Source organism: Neopsephotus bourkii, unplaced genomic scaffold, assembly GCF_033783945.1.
Source record: "Neopsephotus bourkii isolate Nb327-2 ecotype Australia unplaced genomic scaffold, CSIRO-AGI_Nbou_v1 NB_1825, whole genome shotgun sequence".
In the NCBI taxonomy this organism is placed as follows: domain Eukaryota; kingdom Metazoa; phylum Chordata; class Aves; order Psittaciformes; family Psittacidae; genus Neopsephotus; species Neopsephotus bourkii.
The window spans coordinates 2,336,775-2,356,346 of NW_026902298.1; positions in this window are offsets into that span (position 1 = coordinate 2,336,775).

Below are 19,572 nucleotides of genomic sequence, written 5' to 3' on the forward strand. Positions count from 1 at the left end.
GACAGGAAACCTGATTCCTTCAAGAAGAGCATCTTTCTAATGCGCTGCCCATGGAACTATCAACCTCATTACATCTCACCCAAAAGAAGATGCCCATTGAAAGGCCATTATTTACCTGCAATACCATGTTGAGCAGCAAGGACATTGTGAAATGCCTTATTGATCATGTGCTCCAAGAGCGCTACCTCAGCACCAGAAAGAATTTCGATGTGACCTGCAAATGTCTTGCTCACACTATATTTACATCCATAAGAAGGACATTTATACAACAGACACACATATTTCATACTGCCTTCCACACTGCACATCCATTGGGATTTAAAAGATTCCCAAGAAAAATCCCAACTTGAATTTACTTCAAAAGTCAAGGTCTGAAGGAAAAGTGCTGGATTTTCTTGAGCTTCTGCTTTATGTTGGTAACAATTCATCTGTATGGATTCAGAATCATAAAACCATAGAATCATAGAATCAACAAGGCTGGAAAAGATCATTAAGATCATCAAGTCCAATTGTTACTGCAGGAATGCCCAGTCCACCACTAACCCACGTTACTAAGGGCCTCATCTACACGTTTTCTGAACACATCCAGGGACAGTGATTCCTATAATACCTCCCTGGGAAGCCCATTCCAATGCCTGATTAAACAGGCACTGACCTTACGAACACTGCCTCTCTTACAGGCCAGCAGGACCCAAAAGCAAGCTGCCACCAAGCTAACCCATGACGCCCACAGCAAGCAGGGAGCCTTCAAACAAAGGACAGCAGTGTCCAGCAGAAGCAAAGGTGAAGTAAGCACAATGAAAGGACAATGTCAGCTCCTCACCTGAGTAATAGCTATAGCAGTCAATCTGCACTGAATTTTGCAGCCATTTCCCTGCTTGCTGTTGGACTCCACACCAAGACGGACACACCAGCTCCCATTCAAACCTGTTATATTCATCATAGTGCTTGTCACATCAAACTAATCACCCACCTGATGAATCCAGGCCTGACCACATCCTCATGGCCTGGCGTTTTGAGTTGGATAGATACAGGCAGGGCAGCAACCAGATGTTCAAACTGAGCCCCCTTCCTGCACCCATTCTTTCCTCCAGTTGGATATAATTACCCATAAGGATACGGAAGCTGCATTCACACTAACAAAACCAGACCATAAACCCCTCTCTGTTACAGCAAGACTAAAGAAGAAAGACTCATCTATCATAGTTGTTTTCAGAATCAAATAAATGTCAGATGCTCCTAACAAATGGCCTGAATTAAGCAGTTAAACCTGGATGTCTAGTGTCACTCAGCAATGGTTTTGTTTTGTTCACGTATTTCTTCCCCTTGACAATGTGTTTTGGATGACCTGGCAATTCATGAAATGAATGCTCTTCACTTTAACTGTCATTTTCAATTGCTTTAAGTTTGTGTGTTACTAAAGATAAAAACTGGTTATTATTTAAAATGGCTTTTCTTCAGAGACATGTGTTTTGCTTTAAAATAAGCCACTTGAAATTATGACTCTCTATATTCGATATATTAGACTGAAGTCTAAGCCAGTATAATTAAATGCACTGGGCACTGGTGAGGCCACACCTCGAATCCTGTGCTCTGTTCTGGGCCTCTCACTACAAGAGAGACATTGAGGTGCTGTAGTGGGGCCAGAGAAGGGCAACGGAGCTGGTGAAGGGTCTGGAGAGTAAGTCTTATGAGTCATGGCTGAGGGACCTGGGGTGGTTTAGTTTGGAGAAGAGAAGGCTCAGGGGGAACCTTATCACTCTACAACTGCCTGAACGGAGGATGGAGTGAGATGGGGTCTGTCTCTTCTCCCAAATAACAACTGATGGGACAAACTGCCTCAAGCTGCACCAGGGGAGGTTTAGATGGAGATGAGGAACAATTTCTTCACAGAGAGGGTGGTCAGACATTGGAACAGGCTGCCCAGGGCAGTGCTGGAGTCACCGTACCTGGAGGTATTTAGAAGACACGTAGAACTTGAAGATGCGGTTTAGCGGTGGACTTGGCAGTGGCAGGTTAATGGTTGGGTTCAGTGGTCTTAAAGGTCTTTTCCAACCTAAATGATGCTATGATTCTGAAATAAATGTTTACTGCTTATATTTTTATACAAAAGCAAACCCACTTACCTGAAACTAGAATATTCTCAAGTTATAAAACTACTTTTTACATTTGGACTCTCTTTTCCAGGTGCACATATCAATTTTCCAAAGAAAACAAAAATAACTTAATCAAGTTATCAGTTCAATAATTATTTGTTTCTAAATACGGGTAGAAAAAGTAGAACAGTTTCTCTTCTTTCTCTGGTTTGGAACAACAGATGCCATCAAAGCAGAAGAGATCCAGGAGTTTTAAAATCATAAGGGGCATGATGACAACAAATAACAAGATTTGCTAGCTAATGAATGTAATATTTCACTTGTTTATTAAAAAATGTTTTGAATATGAAACCTTTTTCATTAACTTCTTTCCCTGATATATGTAGCAGGCTGAAGGTGGCTTTATTAGATTAATCATTAAAATGTTTCTGTGCATTTAATTGAATTTTATACCCATTTAAATGTAATTTGACACAAATTGCACATAGAACATTAATCATCTGGTAGAAAGGAAATGTATTATCCATCATCTTATACAGGGAAAATATGAGACATAAAGAGCAGAATAAGTATATGTCAAGCTACGTTACTACTTACTGACACATACAAGACCCCAGACATTTATCTATATGGGTATAGCTATATGTCTCTGTATCTACACAAATATAGTCTTAGTTAGCAGAAAGATAACATATTTATTGTAAGATCTATTCATTCCCAAATCAAGATCTTTTTTATGGTTGTTTGTCAGTAAGGACTAAGCTATCTTTGGTAAAATAATTATAATTATAAATTCAAAACAAGATTATAATAGATTATTTAAATCAAGGCTCCCCTTACTGATTTCAGTTATTGTTAGAATTGCAATTTACATCACTTGGAATTAAACTAATTCAGTCAAACAAGGACACTTTTTGTCCTGAAAAATGTTCTAAAAGTTTTACAGAATATTGAATTAGAAAATTATCTACTCAACAAATCCCAACAAAATAACACAAGTTATTTTGAATCAAATATCTTTGTATAAAATATGCTGTGTGAAACAAAATCCTCCTATTTCTGTTCAAGTGAACATATTCCCGATCCAGGGTATTGGATGTTCTAGAAGACTCTGTTTTCTGAGTCATCTTTTGTCCTCTGTATGAGGTAATAATTTCTACTAGAAAATTTATTGAATATATGTTTTCTTTTGAAAGATGGATCTAAGGCAGAATAGGAGAATTTAGAAACAAGTTATAACTTGATTTTTCCCAGGCTGCAGTGGAATAGAATTACTCAAATGAGAGTAATCAATTGTGCCTGTGCCTAAGCTCAGGCCTGGAACAAGCAATTGGAGCTTTAACATCTATATTTGACCCTTATTTTAATATCTTCAGCATCTGACTAGACTTGGTACCAGGGTTGTAAAGGGAGGGAGGATCATCTACAAGTCTCGGCTCAGTGCAGCAGCAGCTCCCTGGGATGGTCAAACTGGCTTTGGCTGTCAGCTTCCCACTGCTGCCATACCCACCACCTCTGGATTTTCAGCCTCTGTACAATGAAGGTTCTCACTATGAGCAGAAAAATGGCTTGTGGACAAAAAGGAGGACATACACCATGCTGTTCAGCAAAGCTTTGCCTTACGTCTTGTACTACTTTAGGTCTTAGGTCTTGTACTAGTGATACTAAAGGCCTCAATGAAGGATGACAGTGTTTAATAAGCACATAACAGTATGCTGGAAGGATCTATACATTAGATTGGGTCTGAAAATAAGACAGTAATGGCAAGAGCAAGGCAAACAGTATTAGGAGACATAAGCAGGAAAACACTGAGAACACCTCCCATGGTGATAGATTCAGCTGATCTGTTCTCCCACTCTGCATTTCGGGAAAGATGTAGACCTTGGAACAAAGTGCAATAAGAAGAACCCAAGGTCAAGAAAAAAGAGTTGAGGGATATTTAGCCTGGGAACAAAGCAGGGTGGTAACCAGTTCACCAATCCATTTCTAACCCCATTCTGGACTCAACATCCTGGGAGTTACAGATGCTGCCCATCAGGGAGCCCATTCATGTTGCAAAATTCTGTAATTCCCAGCAAAGCACCAATAAACTAAGGTAAAATTTACCTGATCAAACCCAGACAGGACAGTGCAAGCAAATTACAGCCTCTTCTGAAATTCACTGCAGCCTTAGCAGAGGTCAATGTTTGCTCCTGAGAAGCATGATCTACAAATGCTACACTGCCTAGAAGGGGAACCCAGGGCAATCAGCTTGGGCAAAAGCTCTTAAATGGTAGGTATCTTCTGAGTAGAAGTGAATCTCACTCTGCCTTACTCAGAACAGTACAAGAGAGACTCTTTGAGATTACATCTGTCAAAGGAACTGTATTTTTCTGCTAGTATGAGAAAAACACGTATTCAGCTGTGCTGACACATGAGGCACTTTCCATTTGCAATACAGCCAATAGCAGTGTCAATTAGCTAAATACAGTTAATAAACAGAAAGAAATTGTGACTTAACCGGGATTCAAGAAACACTAGGATGGAATACGTGGTTCATTTTCTATTAAGGAAATATCAGCCAAGTAGTATGAGATGTGCTAAAATGAATGTTAGCTTAAATATCTTCCAAGTTAATAAGCTCCACTGTTTCAGAGCAGAAAAGCCTGGCCTGCTGGGAGTTAAACGGCAGTGCTGCTTATCTGGGAGACATATTGCTAAGTAGAACAAATAAGAAAGTCAAAAAGGATCTGAAGACATTACAGAAATATTGGGCTTGCTGCTAAAGGAAACAAAGCTTATTGTCCTTCAAACAGATGAAATATAGCAGTTTTTAGACCAAAATGTGACGTCCAGATATCAGTTCATCTGGAATACAGAAATTAGTGTCCATTTCAGCCTCTTCTCTCTGAGACTGACCACTGCAGCCAGATGCACACTGAAACCAACATCCAACACTTACGTAGCAAAGCATTTCAGAATCGTCACTTTTCATTTCTCAACTGTGGAAGTGATTGCCTCCTGAAGAAAACATGGTTTAATAATCTCATGGGATGAATAAGAATATTCTTCTGCTTGTGCTTCCCTGTCCTCATTGAGGGTTAGAAAGAGTCAGCATGAAAAAGTGGATCAAATCCAGTAACTGTAGTACGAGACAAGGAAGGATCTGTTTTGAGTGCATAGTGCCACTAAGACCCTCATACGAGCAACAGAGGGTCATACCCATGATCTTTGGCTGAAAGCATTGCAGATGCATAGAAAAAGACTTTTAAAAACAGGGAAGCAATCAGAATCACAGACTGGTTTGGGTTGGAAAGAACCTTGAGATCATCCAGTTCCAGCCCCCTGCCATGGGCAGGGATGCCTCATACTAGATCACATTGCCCAAGGCTCTGACCAACCTGGCCTTGAACACTGCCAGGGATGCAACATTTACCACATCTTTGGCCAACCTGTGCTAGTGCTCACCACCTTGACAGTAAAGAACTGTAGCAATCTTTCCCTGGTATATCTTCTCCACTTTGGACTTCCTTAGACTTTCAGTGAGGGGGAATTCTTACAACAGTATTTCCCATTGGCAACGTGCTCCTTGACAGCCATCAAAGGATCCCTTTTCCTTTAATTCCTTTTATCTCCTTTTTAAAATTCTTCATTTTTTGGGCATCTAAAATAAGTTGGGGCAATGACTCAACATTTTAGTTATGCACTTTCTTTGCTTGTAAATCTATTATCTCACAATTTTATTGGGTGTCTCTTCGAATTCTTGTGCTGCAGAAGACAGAGACTCATCATTTTCCAGCCTCTCAGTAGAGAACCATCTGCCTCTGGAGACACTTTCTGAGCATCCCTATTTACTGAGCACAACACAGCCTTACCTGACCACCTCCCAAAAGAAGCTACTCAGCTCATACTGCTGAACAACCACCACAACAGCTCTACTACAGACAGCTTAGCAAGAGTACCCAGCGCTACGCAATAGGTGAGCTGTGCAACACAAATTACACTGAGTTATGTTCTTTCTGCAGATGACTGTAAAATTATATAGGGCTCTCTCCAAAAGGGACTTTCCTTCTGCAATGAACACAAATGTGCGCCATGAATCAAGAGGACAAAGATGAAACTGATTCTTAATAGCTAATTGCTTCACAGGGGAGAGATCACCTTTGTGGGGAAAAAAGGGCCTGTAAATTTAATATAAAGCCAATGCCTCTTAAAGCCTTCATATAGAACTGAGGAGAGGATTACTCTCCTCATACAGTATTCTGTGTGCTTCCTTCCTAGTGTCTTGCAGGTAAGCTAGCCAGCTGTTTCCCAAGCTCAGGATGTATCCCAGCTGTGTCTGAGTTTCTTCCAGGACACAGTTTCATTCTGTGATGCAACATAAAGTCAAAAAGCTCCAAAATGCCATTTTTCTTCAGTAAATGTCCTTTTCATAAATGTTCTTTCTAGCCATTTTAGGGAAAACACGTCCACTGTTCTCTGAAACTGGACTGATAGTCATGGTTACTACTGGTGCGTCTGGCCATGGGGAGGAGGGACAGCAGCAGAGCATGACCCCCAGGGACCATGACCATCATCTGAAACCTCTGTTGCTCCTCTCCACTCTGCAACCCCATGGGCTTAGTCACAGACCAGGAGAGAGGTCATCACCTGCTGATGTACTATTTTCGACACTAAATTCTATGTGTAGAGGCAGGGAACCAACCATGGGGATTGTGAGGGTGCTGAGGCACTGGCACAGGATGCCCAGCGAAGCTGTGGCTGCCCCATGGAGATATTCAAGGCCCGCCTGGACAAGTTCCTGTGTGATGTACTCTAGGTTACCCTGCTCTTGCAGGGGCGTTGGACCAGATGATCTCTTGAGGTCCCTTCCAACCCTTGGGATTCTGTGATCCCTGGCAGTGTTGAAGGCCAGGTTGGACACAGGGGCTTGAAGCAAGCTGCTCTAGTGGAAGGTGTCCCTGCCCATGGCAGGGATTGGAACTGGAGGAGCTTTAAGGTCCCTTCAAAGCCTACCCATTCTATAATTCTCTATGGCATAAGCATAATGTGAGGTAAGTCCAACACATTGCTTTATGTATGAAAATTCCATGGAAAGGCTTTCCAAAGTTGGAAACAGACAGCCAAGGCAGAAGTCCAACCCTCTCCTAAGGCTGTCATTTTTTTGTGATAGACTTTGGGGACAAACAGTGTGCTGTGGTTACTGCTCTTGCCAATACCCTGAGGGGAGGGCTGATAGCTTTCCAAGATGATCCTCCAAGCAGAAGCAGAGATATCTGCTCTCCAAGCCAAGAACGTCAAAACTCGTGATGATGTTCAATTACAGTAGCTGAATTTCCATTATGTCTAACGTCTAATGTAGACATAATTGATTTGTCTTCACTATATTTATGCATGCAGCAGCACAGTTATTCAATTGCTCCACTCTCCTTGGCTCAGATAAAAAGCTTATTGCAATACGTGCCTCAGACATTAAAGAGCATCTTTAAGAACTATTTTTAAGAACACAGGGACTATTTCTACATGTGTTTTTCAGAATTGGGTACTCCTGGTGCCCTTACAGTAACAGCACAGAGCATGCTACATCCTGCACAGCAAACAGTGTCCAGAAGATAACATGTTTCCAGACAATTCAGAGACAGGGTTTACAGCTTGTCAGAAGTGTCTCAATAGAGGGGTTTGTCAGGAAAAGCTGAAGCATCAAAACCAAAACTTTACACAACCAGGCTGAGAAAGTTGGGGCTGTTCAACCTGGAGAAGAGAGGATGTGTGGAGACCTCATAGCAGCCTTCCAGTATCTGAAGGGGGCCTATAGGGATGTTGGGGAGGGACTCTTCATTAGGGACTGTAGTGATAGGACAAGGGGTGATGGGTTCAAACTTAAAACTTAAACAGGGGAAGTTTAGATTGGATATAAGGAGGAAATTCTTTCCTGTAAGGGTGGTGAGGCACTGGAATAGGTTGCCCAGGGAGGTTGTGAATGCTCCATCCCTGGCGGTGTTCAAGGCCAGGCTGGACGAAGCCTTGGGTGGCATGGTTTAGTGGGAGGTGGCATGGCTTAGTGGGGGTTGGACCTAAATGATATTAAGGTCCTTCCCAACCCTAACTATTCTATGATTCTATGTTCCTGGTAAAGGAACTTAAGAGACCCCAGTGCCTAGAGCATACTTACAACACAGTATGGGTGGCCCCAGGTGTGCTTCTGTCCCATCCACCCTTGGTAAGATAACATCAAGGCAGAAATGACATCTTTCCTTTCGGATATGCCAAAATCTTTCCTAGAAGGACCTTAGGCTGCCTATTACAGGAGCTGAAAATATTGACAGCCAGTCAGAAATCAGGTTGAGGCAAGCTGCCAGTACTGAAACCAATGTTGTAGCTTAGAAGCAGTGTAGGAGTCAGGGAGCACAACAGCTACTGCATGCAAAAAGAACAGCACATTAAAACACATTTAAAATGCTTTTATATGGCCTAGAGGGCTAGCTGCCATAACCTCTCAAAAGCCTGCAAGGAAATCACTCAGCCCAACATCCTCCATAGTGATGGACTTCCCCACTACTGCTCACAGACTGATTTTTCAAGGCTCACTTGCACCCACTGCTTTCCAGGTGGCATTCACACATCCCTGCTTCGGAGAGGACAAACACAAGGACAGCACTGGAATTGCACTTTTCTGCACAGGAAAAGCTGTTATTTCCTAGACTGGGCAAAATCTGTACACATGTTCACCCCTTCCCCTCCATAGGGCTGGTGTTTGAAAGAAGCAGGTAAAAAATTAATAGCACTCAGATCCTTCTGATTGTACTATGCTTTCTAAATTGTCCTCTGCTATTTCTCAGCCATGCTCCAACTGCAGCACAAGGCAGGATGTTCTGTGCAGATAAAGCGTCCAAAATTGCTCAGACCCCATCTTCATACTGAAAGACGTGTTTTCCTTTGATTTGGCCATTCTGAATGGTCTCCAGCCACTTGAAGAAGTTGAAAAGCACCGCAAATGTAAAAAATTACAGCATTTGCTTTAACCATGGAAGCAATTAACTCTCCAGCAGAGTGGAAAACCACTTTTGAGCTGTATTTATTGATGCACAGATTTCACTGTAGTGTGATATTTGAAGACAAATTGCTGTGGCCATAATTAAGACCGTTGAGGAATTGGCAAGTGAAATATAATGATGAAAGACCACCTCAAAGGGCAAGTGAGTTAGATTGGTCAGGACGATACAATCTATATGACCTCAGTGCCCTATTCCTGCTCATTGATTTCCCAATTAAATATAACTTTTCATTCAATCAGTTAGAATATACTGCAGGTTATTGATGCACTGCTAGTAGGAAAAAGCAATGAAGTAAAGATAAAACAGTGGGTGAGCACTGCCTCATTTTAACATTTTATCAACCTTAATGGGGTCGTGATGAAGATGATGTTATTCACTTGGATCTTTTTGTCCTTTTTTCATCTCTATTTCTTTTCTTTGAGTTTAAAGTGAACTTACTCTGACTAACCCAGGGCAGACAAAGCCCCATCCTGGGAGTTATAAGGCCCCTTTTGCTCTCCTTTATTTGAACAGTGCTAAATTCCATTGTCAGTGCTGCGCCTTCACCCCATCTCAGCTAGATGAGAGACAAAGGAGGGAATGCACAGAGACAATGAGAGATGGAGAACAGTTTCTGTACAAGGAGAAATTAAATAGACTTCAGCTTGGAAAAAAGCCAAAAGAATGAGACCATGATAATGGTCTATGAAATGAAAAGTCCCATGGAGAAGGTGAATAGCACTGTTTAGCCCTGCTCAGCTGAAGGCATCATCTGCAGAAATGAGTTAGAAGGACTGGAGAACAGGATTTCCAGAAACAGTACACCTGCATGTGGACAAATCTGGCTGGACCAGGATGCTACCAGAGGAAACTGCCTTTGACTAGCTTCCCTGTAAAAAGCCATCAGGAAGCATGACTTCTTTCTGCTTTATGTTGCTGTTCTGAATCAGACCCACATGGAACTGACCCATTCTTACTTTTTCCTGGAGTAAGAGAACTCAGAGGGTGGAGAGACTGCCTGATACACATGCATATGCTCTGTGAAACTGGGCTGCTACCCCATCTGTGGGTGTTACTGCAGCTGGGGATACAACCCACCAGTTGAAATGGCTGCATGCCTCAATGTTTTAGCCCTCCTGATCCTTTCAGAGCTGTGTTGCTCCAGTCTAAAATGCCAGTGGACACTGGTCCTGGTTTCAGTCACCACCACAACAGTGGTGATGTAAATGTCATGTACACTGGTGATCCAAAACAGAAAGCAAGGGCTACTCAAGGTTGAGTGCCATCCTCATTCATCCTCATGACCCACGTTACCTTCTGTACATCTAAATGAGATTTAGATTTTCTAGATTCTTTTCCCAAATGTGCCACAAACTTTGTTACATCTTGACTGAAATACTTGCAGCCTGATACAAAGTTCACTGCAGCCAGTGCAAACCCTTATGTGTCTCACTTTTCCATTCGTAAAATGAAGCTAATAGCTCAGATTTATCTCATCAGTAGTCTTACCTGTGTAAACTTGCTGAAGATCATGAGGAGATAAGAGCGACAGAGCTCCAAATGCACAAATAAAATCAATTCTAGAAATCTGGGTGTTCATACCATCCTGTAGCACCAATGAATCAAAAGCTGGGTAGAAAGGGAACAGCTTTTATAAAAAGAAAGGGAAAATATATATCTGCTCAGGGAACCAATCACAGCAACTTTCCACACACAGAAAAAATCACAGGACACCATTCCACCATACCCTTATCAAGGTAACAGGGAAATATCCATCCGAGCGTTCTATTGCACGAAAAAAGCACCCAGAATAACAGACCCACGAGGACACTAGAGTGAAGCACTGGAGTTAAAGTGAATAGCTTAACTGCCTGCCGTAATTTGTTGGACATAGGCAACTGATTGCACAGATCTCCAAAATTAATTCAGGATGACCTTGAAAGGAAACCACAGAGTGAAGGACTGTCAGGCTTTCTTTTATGGGTTTTTTCCATAGATGTATTTCCCAAACTCTTTAGATGATAGAAGAGGAGATAATCCTTCTCAGAGCCTCAGATGTCCTGATCTGAAGCCCATCACGATCTATGCTCACACCCTTTTATCCCCCTTTGAGGATCACAACTAAAAGACATAGGTTCACTATATAAAAGGTATCAAAAGACACCAGGGTTTCAGCCTAATTCACTTAACTGTAGATGTGTGCTACACCTGAGCTAATCATCCTGGGTTAGCTTGGTAACAGGTGGAAATAAAGAGGCACTTTATCTTTGTGTGGTACCACATCCTATAGCAAGTATCTAGAATAGCTCAGGTGAAAGCATGTGTTTCCTTCCATCAGTTGTAAAAGCAGTCCAGTCTACTGAGTCCAGTGGCTTAGCAGATGTCTACATTTGGTAGTTGTGATGGATCCTGTGCTGTTGCCCCAGGATTCACAGATGTCTGATAGACATCCCCGGTGAGGGACTGACACCTCCCAGGACCCACTTAGAATCATAGAATGGTTTGGTTGGAAAGGACCTTAAGATCATCCAGTTCCAACCCCCTGCCATGGGCAGGGACACCACACACCAGACCATGTTGCTGAAGGCTCTGTCCAACCTGGGCTTGAACACTGCCGGGGATGGAGCATTTACCACTTCCCTGGGCAGCCTTTGCCCTCACAGTAAAGAACTTCTTCCTTATAAGTGACCAGAACTCCCCCTCTTTCAGTTTAACCCCATCACCCCTTGTCCTATCACTACAGTCCCTGACCAAGAGTCCCTCTGCAGCATTCTTGTAGGCCCCCTTCAGATACAGAAGATATACACTTGTGTATTGTTCTCTCATTCCTAACTTAACCGGTGCTGACTCCTGTGACGTTTCAATACCACACTTTCGTATCGAAGCAAAGTCACTTCCCTTTTGAAAATTCTGAATTCCCTTTAGAATCCAACAGGGAGAAAAAATCCACAGAAGAAACAGCACAACAAAGAGGAATCCTTTGGGAATACATTACAGAGATACTGCAGAATGGGTTCAGGAGGAGGCATAATCCTTCTGAATACTTTAACCTCTAATCTGTTTTCTGAGATGAGTTTTAACCAGGGACGTCTCATTTCAGAGCTTGGCAGTAGGAGAAAATTGTCCAGGAAAGCTATTCTGGAGCACAGGGCCAGGGCAGCCCCATGGCTAAGGAGGTGGAAAGCAGCAGTGCCACTACAGCGTTTCATTGCAGTCTTTTCTGACCCTCTGTAAATACAGGCCAGCCGAAATACACAGGTGGATGATTGCTCTTCTACAGCATCTTCCCTTGTAGGCTCCTTATTGCAAAACAGAAGTTTCTATTCCTGAAATGGATTCTGTTCTGGAAGCAAACTAAGTATCTGCGATGAAAGAAAACTTCAATCTGAAACACGAGTATCCACATAGTAATCTACTCCAGGATTGCTCCAGTGGGAGAGCTGTTCTGCTCACGTTCTCCACCATTTTCTGCTGTGTCTGTGCTGAAAACCCTCCCCTCTTCAAACGGGATTCTCTGATTGCTGTCTCAACTTGCTTTTCCTACAGTGATTCTGCCACCAAGGAAAACACACAAGTTGTTTGTGATTACCTTGCTCAGACTCTTCATATTCTCCTCATTATTTGTGGAGAAAAATGGCTTCTGTGCAGCCCCCTCAGAGATGCAGCATCCTTGTCATCTGTTACAGATTTTCCCTTAATTCCAATGAAGCTTTACTGATTTGCATCACTAAAGGATCTGCCTATTTGTATTTTCCATGGGTCAAAACCAGTGAGAAATCAAGTCTGAAATGAGTCAGTATTTTTGCTGTGCTCAACTGAGGTGCTTTGAAAACTCCCCTGGCATGGACTCAGTAAAATCTGAGCAGTTCCCCTTGCAATGGATAAACCCTTTTTCATCCCTTTTTATTCCCCTTTTTCAAGGGAGTTGTCTCTCTGAGGAGATCCTTCCTTAAATTCTGTTGATTCTTAGCTTAGACACATCACAGTTGCATAAAAAGCCTTCTCTGATGGGAGTGTGTCACATCGTGCAGGGATCAGGATGATCGTCCAGTCTGGTTTCCTGCACAATGACCATCTGCTGGAGAAGCCTCTTTAGTACATCCAGTGTGGATGCTGAGCTGCACCACTGCCTGCACACATCTTGCTTTAAATACTTCCATACAAATGATCTAACACAGCCCCTACAGAGGTATTCTGGTAACTAAGCACAAAAACATGTGTTTTATTTCTCCAAAATGCTTTAATGCAATTTTTGGCTGCATTAGGTAGAGACCATGATCAAGGCACAAACAAATTACCTTTATACCACTATACGGTTTTCCAACCTTCCCTACAGAAGTTTCCTCAAATGAATATCAATTTTTCACTGCATCTCCTGCATCAGCATTCCTCAAACTGGCTTAGCTTTACATTTCTCTCCCAACCCCTTGCTATAAATAGCTAAGTCTCATATATCATTTAAGGAGACTAAAACATTACTCCTTGCATTCACTTACCTGATTTTACAACCTTGCTTGTATGTTAATCAAAGGCATAAAGTGCTGAGGTGCACAGGTGCCAAGTTAATATTTTACCATGAACCTCATTTATCTACATTAGCCTGAAACAAGGTAGATCTGTAAATTTGGACATTATCGAATTTAATGACAAAGATCAATTACAACATCTTTGACCATGGACAGGGGTTTGTCAGATGAGCAGGAAAAAGCATCACTTCTTCCTAAGGGAGCTTATAAATGCTGGCTGGGTGGGACTGCCCATGTCTTCCAGTGAAATGATGCACACAAACACTTAAATAGTATTAGTTGTATTTGAAATACAGACACCACACACACACAGTTTAAAAGGAGTTTATAATAGAGCAAAGTTATACTGAGCTCTCTGAGCTGGAGTACAAGAAGAAAGAAGTAGCCTTTCAGTATCTGAAGGAGGCATATAGGGATGCTGGGGGTGGACTCTTCATTAGGGACTGTAGTGACAGGACAAGGGGTAATGGGTTAAAACTTAAACAAGGGAAGTTTAGATTGGATATAAGGAGGAAATTCTTTCCTGTTAGGGTAGTGAGGCACTGGAATAGGTTGCCCAGTGAGGTTGTGAGTGCTTCATCCCTGGCAGTGTTCTAGGCTAGATTGGATGAGGCCTTGGGTGATATGGTTTAGGGCAAGGTGTCCCTGCCCATGGCAGGGGGGTTGGAACTTGATGATCTTAAGGTCCCTTCCAACCCTAACTATTCTATGATTCTATGATTCTAACTAGAAAGTGTCTTCATGGGAGAGATCAACAATTTGGCTCCAAAACTGAAAGCAGTTCTGAACTCGGGCTGCTTCATCCTTTGCCCAGTATACAGATACCAACCAAACTGCTTCATGAGCATGGTAGTGGTGCAGAATGTTAATACATAGATCCCTGTCAGCACAAACATTGCTTTTCCGAAGGAAGCTTGGGAAAACATGGACAATAATCTCTCCTGATGGAAACTGCCACGTTTTACTGAAGTCAGTGGCTGCAGACATAGAAAATCCTTCAGTTCTGTGCCCTTTCTCCAGAACTGGGCAGGAAGCATTAGTCTGACCAAATTGCTAGTACCGATCCCCCTGGTAAGATGATGGTGTTTGCCTTTGCCAGCAGCCACTTACAGTTTGGCTTGACTGGAATGCAGGTAAGTTTTCCCAAAGAAAAAAGGGGGGTTTTGTACCCTGATTTTCCAGACTTCCATAGAATCATAGAACAACCTAGGGTTGGAAAAGACCTCAAGATCATCCAGTTCCAAACCCCCTGTCATGAGCAGGGACACCTCACACAAAATCATGTCACCCAAGGCTCTGTCCAACCTGGCCTTGAACACTGCCAGGGATGGAGCATTCACAACTTCCTTGGGCAACCCATTCCAGAGCCTCACCACCCTCACAGAAAGAATTTCTTCCTTATATCCAAACTAGACTTCCCCTGTTTCAGTTTTAACCTGTTACCCCTTGTCCTATCACTGCAGTCCCTAATGAAGAGTCCCTCCCTAGCATCCCTATAGGCCTGCTTCAGATACTGGAAGGCTGCTATGAGGTCTCCACGCAGCCTTCTCTTCTCCAGGCTGAACAGCCCCAACTTTCTCAGCCGATCTTCATATGTGAGGTGCTCCAGTCCCCTGATCATCCTTGTGGCCTCCTCTGGACTTGTTCCAACAGTTCCATGTCCTTTTTATGTTGAGAACACCAGAACTGCACACAATACTCCAGGTGAGGTCTCACAAGAGCAGAGTAAAGGGGCAGGATCACCTCCTTCGACCTGCTGGTCACACTCCTTTTGATGCAGCCCAGTATACTCCATAGGTTTCTGGGTACTATCACAGACTTTGAACTTACCAGTCCTGACCTTACTACCTGATTTGTCAGAAAACAGTTTAGGAAACAGCAGGCAGCCTGAAGAAGCAAAAAGCTTTAACAGAAGGAGGGCTGAATATCTACAGTTGGGCAGTAGTCATGAACCTGGCACATGAGCCAGCATGGCTGGCCATTGAAAACTATGTTCGGACAATACAGACCATGTTTGGATAACACCTTTGGTTGTTATCCATCAAAGAAGTCCATTGAATGAGTGTCTTGCTTACACTATAAATCAATCCTAATTTTTTCCTTAAGCAGTTGTATGCTAGTTTCTTTTTAATCATGTATATAGGAAAAGGCAGAGCAACTTCAGATGAAATAGAATTAAACTGATGTTAATGACTTTTGGGAAGCCAGACTTGGGCATTTGAAGTGTTTAAGGAAAGCCATGTTTGGAGAGACACTCAGAGAGGGTAGGTCTCAAATGGGGTTGTGTCATTTAGAGGATTTTACATAATCAAATTGAAATGTCTTCCAAAAAATACATACATAGTGATCTACAGAAAGTAATTTTGCTGTGAAGTTGATTTCAGATTCTAAATGCAGATGAAAATAAAGCATGATACCACACCCAGCCACGGCTGGTTTGCTTGTAACCCAGACCTTGGAAGGGGGGAACACATGTATGTGGGAAATAGGGAGGAAGAGAAGAACTGAGGCTTCTTGGGATTAGTTACAAAAAGGTGTCTGAGCCTTTAGTAACATTCCCGAAGGGTCTAGCACTATGGTTTATCTGCTATATTACTAGTTTTGATCTTAGTTCACTGGTTGTCTGTTAATTACATGGCATTAATACATTTATCAACTATTTCATCCCGATTATGGTTTAAACTGAACGGAGCAGTTTTTCCCCTGAGATACAGCCAGAGCCAGTCTCAACTTGTGGTACAAACAGCTGGGTTTTAATAGGCCAAACCCTGGTATTTTACCACCATCTACTGGAGATGGAGTGTAACTCAGTTATACATTCAGCCTCAGCTCTAAAACTTCTGGACGAAATAATCCTCTTCATAAAGATTCAAAGTTCTTAAAGGCAGCAAGGACTACGAAGACCTCCATGGAACTCGGGTCCCAAAAAGTCATCTGAGGAACAGACGGAAATTACACCATCTCCTATATCCTCCTAAAATTAATCTGTCACTGCTAAATCTTTCACTGAGCCAAAGTCAGGTGCTGTCAAAGGATCACCATCACAGCAAAGGCTTCAAGGCTGCTGGTAAGGGAAATAAAATTCACTGTACAGACAGCGATCCTCTGTACCACTGGAAAATGAAAGATCATGCAAGGTCAGTAAGCCAGGTACTTTTTCACCATCAGACCTGTGACCATCTCTTTCAGTTGCCCTTGAAAGTGTTTCTCAAACCTCAGAAAAGCAGCACTACTGAAAAGGGAAACTATATTCTCCCTCCTTCCTGCCCCATGCTGCAAACTAATGCCTTTATTGCTTCCTCCAGCCTCACTATTCCTTCTTTCCCCTTTTATACCTCCTACCATGCCTAAACAGTAGCACTGTGAGCTGGAGAACTGACTGGATTCATCCCACTTGAATTTCAACACAACTGGGGCTCCTCTTTCGGAAGACTGGGCAACCAGGAAGTCTTCTGTAGTTACTGGCAACAAAGACTCTCTTCCAGAGGACAAAACTGCCTTAGAGAAGCTGCTATAAAGAAAGAACAGAAGGAAACCATGTTTTTAATTGAGGTACTTCCTTCAGTTGTCAAGTTAGGTGAGAAAGCCTGAGTACTCTCTTCTTGGCTTGGTGCTCAACCTAGAGGCAGCTACAGAGGAGCAGCCCCTGGTGAGACCTCTTCAGCATGGATGGACCTGTGGTGCTATCTAAAACACACCTGAGCATGTATAAACTGGGGTTCTACAAACATTTCCTATCTAGATACACTGTGAGCTTATTTCCATGGCATCGTTTCTGACTCAAGGCTACCTGCCAGCAAACTCCAAGTCCTTCCTTTACAACCTAACGCAATTGGAGCTTCTGGAAGAAGAGCTCATCCAATTTTATTCTTTTATCTTCAGCAAAACAATTCCATTTCTGACCCATGGCTTGGAAACAATTGAAATTCTCTGGCTGAAACTTCCGTGTATAAAAATGTAACATAAGGCAGGCACTCAGTGGAAAGAACTTTAGTCATAACAGCTAAAGTTTGGAAAAGTTGAGAAGCAGCCAAGGAAAGGTTATGAAAATGGCAAATTGTAATGCAAATTAAAATCTTTTCAATGTAAAACAGTGCCACCAACTGCACCTGTGTTCCCTGTCTATGGATTTTGATTGCTTTACACAGTTGTCTGAACAAACCCAAAAGAACATAGTTACTTCATGCTCTTATGCAGATTAATTTGGGTACCTCAGCTCTATTTTCTCATTCTCCATGTAAATATTCAAGCGCTGCAGGTTGATCTGGTGGGTTTTCCTGATCACATTTCTGTGAACAGAATGCTCTCTGGCTCCTAAGGGGTGAAGATTAATACCACATGGTCAGTATGGACCCGACCTGCCTGGGTTTCCTCCTTTTATTCACGCCTTTGCTTCACCCAGCACAGCTACTTTCTTCTCAGAGGTTCTCTCCAAATAACTGTTTCACGTGTTGTGTCACTGCCTCTTAATACTGAATGGGAAATACTTTCACTTACTGCACACAGGGAACATGCCTGCTCCATACAACATTCTTTTACTTAAATGGCACTGAGCCACGAATCAAATTAGGGGCTCAAGTGGAGATCAAAATGTCACAAATATGATCTAGGGCAATGTCGTATCAAAGAATCATAGAATCACAGAATGGTTTGGGGTGGAAGGGACCTTAAAGCTCATCCAGTTCCAATCCCTGCCACGGGCAGGGACACCTTCCACTAGAGCAGGTTGCTCCAAGCCCCTGTGTCCAACCTGGCCTTGAACACTGCCAGGAATGGGGCAGCCACAGCTTCTCTGGGCACCCTGTGCCAGGGCCTCAGCACCCTCACAGGGAAGAGCTTCTGCCTAAGAGCTCATCTCAGTCTCCCCTGTTCTGGCAGGTTAAAGCCATTCCCCTTGGCCTGTCCCTACAGGCCCTTGTCCAAAGCCCCTCTCCAAGTTTCTCGTAGTCCCTTTAGGTACTGGAAGGCTGCTCTTCTGTGAGAAATGCTGCCAGGAATAGCACAGGTAGCAGGAAGGCAGTGGAAAAAATGAGATCCCGCAGATGGAGACTGGCAGAGGTGGCAGAAAGACAGAGGCTAAAAGGGATACAGAAAGGGATAGCTGTGAACAGCAAGGGTCCTGGCCACTGGCTCTGGATGGACAGAGCAATTGGAAACGGTTGTGGACAGAGGTCAACAAGACTCTGTGGGGTGACAGAAACATAGTGGATGACTAGACAGACAAACTTGGACAGAGAACCAGGGGCAGACAGAAGAGGGGACTGGGTCCGAGGGCACTGAGCACATGTTGCCACCCATTAGAAGATTCTTCCCTTTTACATAGCACAAGCTCTGCCATTTTCACCTCTTACCTGCACAGGTGTCTGTGAAACACAAACATGGGTTTCCAGTCCCTTTCCACTGCCACATGGCACTGCTGTTTGGAGTCTCCTATTGCTGTCATGACCATACCCTGGTTTTGCAAATAGCGGGGGACATTGAGAGGCAGAGGGTGATGGCAGAGCAAACATCCTCTATGGGCTTGCCTCTGTGCATCTGTGTTCCTATGTGATGTTAACCCGGCCATCAACCCGTCTTGCAGGCATGTGGAAGTTTTGATATAGCCTTGGAAATCTCACTGTGGGAACCTCCTAATGCCCTTAAGGAGGGCTGTGCTCTGAGCACCAGCTGCAGTCTAGTGGTCAGTATTATGCAATGGCACCAAAGATCAGCCCACACAGTGAATGTACGTGATGCTCACTTCTCCAGCGTGAACTTCCACAAGCTGAACTGCATCCAAGAGGAGAAATAAAGTTCCCCAGTGATGCAGCATCACACTGCCACAGCTGCTGTCCCAGTATACCTGGTGTGTCTCAGTGGGTTTAATCAGATGGTTTTTCTGACTAACTTTTCCTTTTTCATAGAATCACAGAATGGTTTGTGTTGGAAGGGACCTTA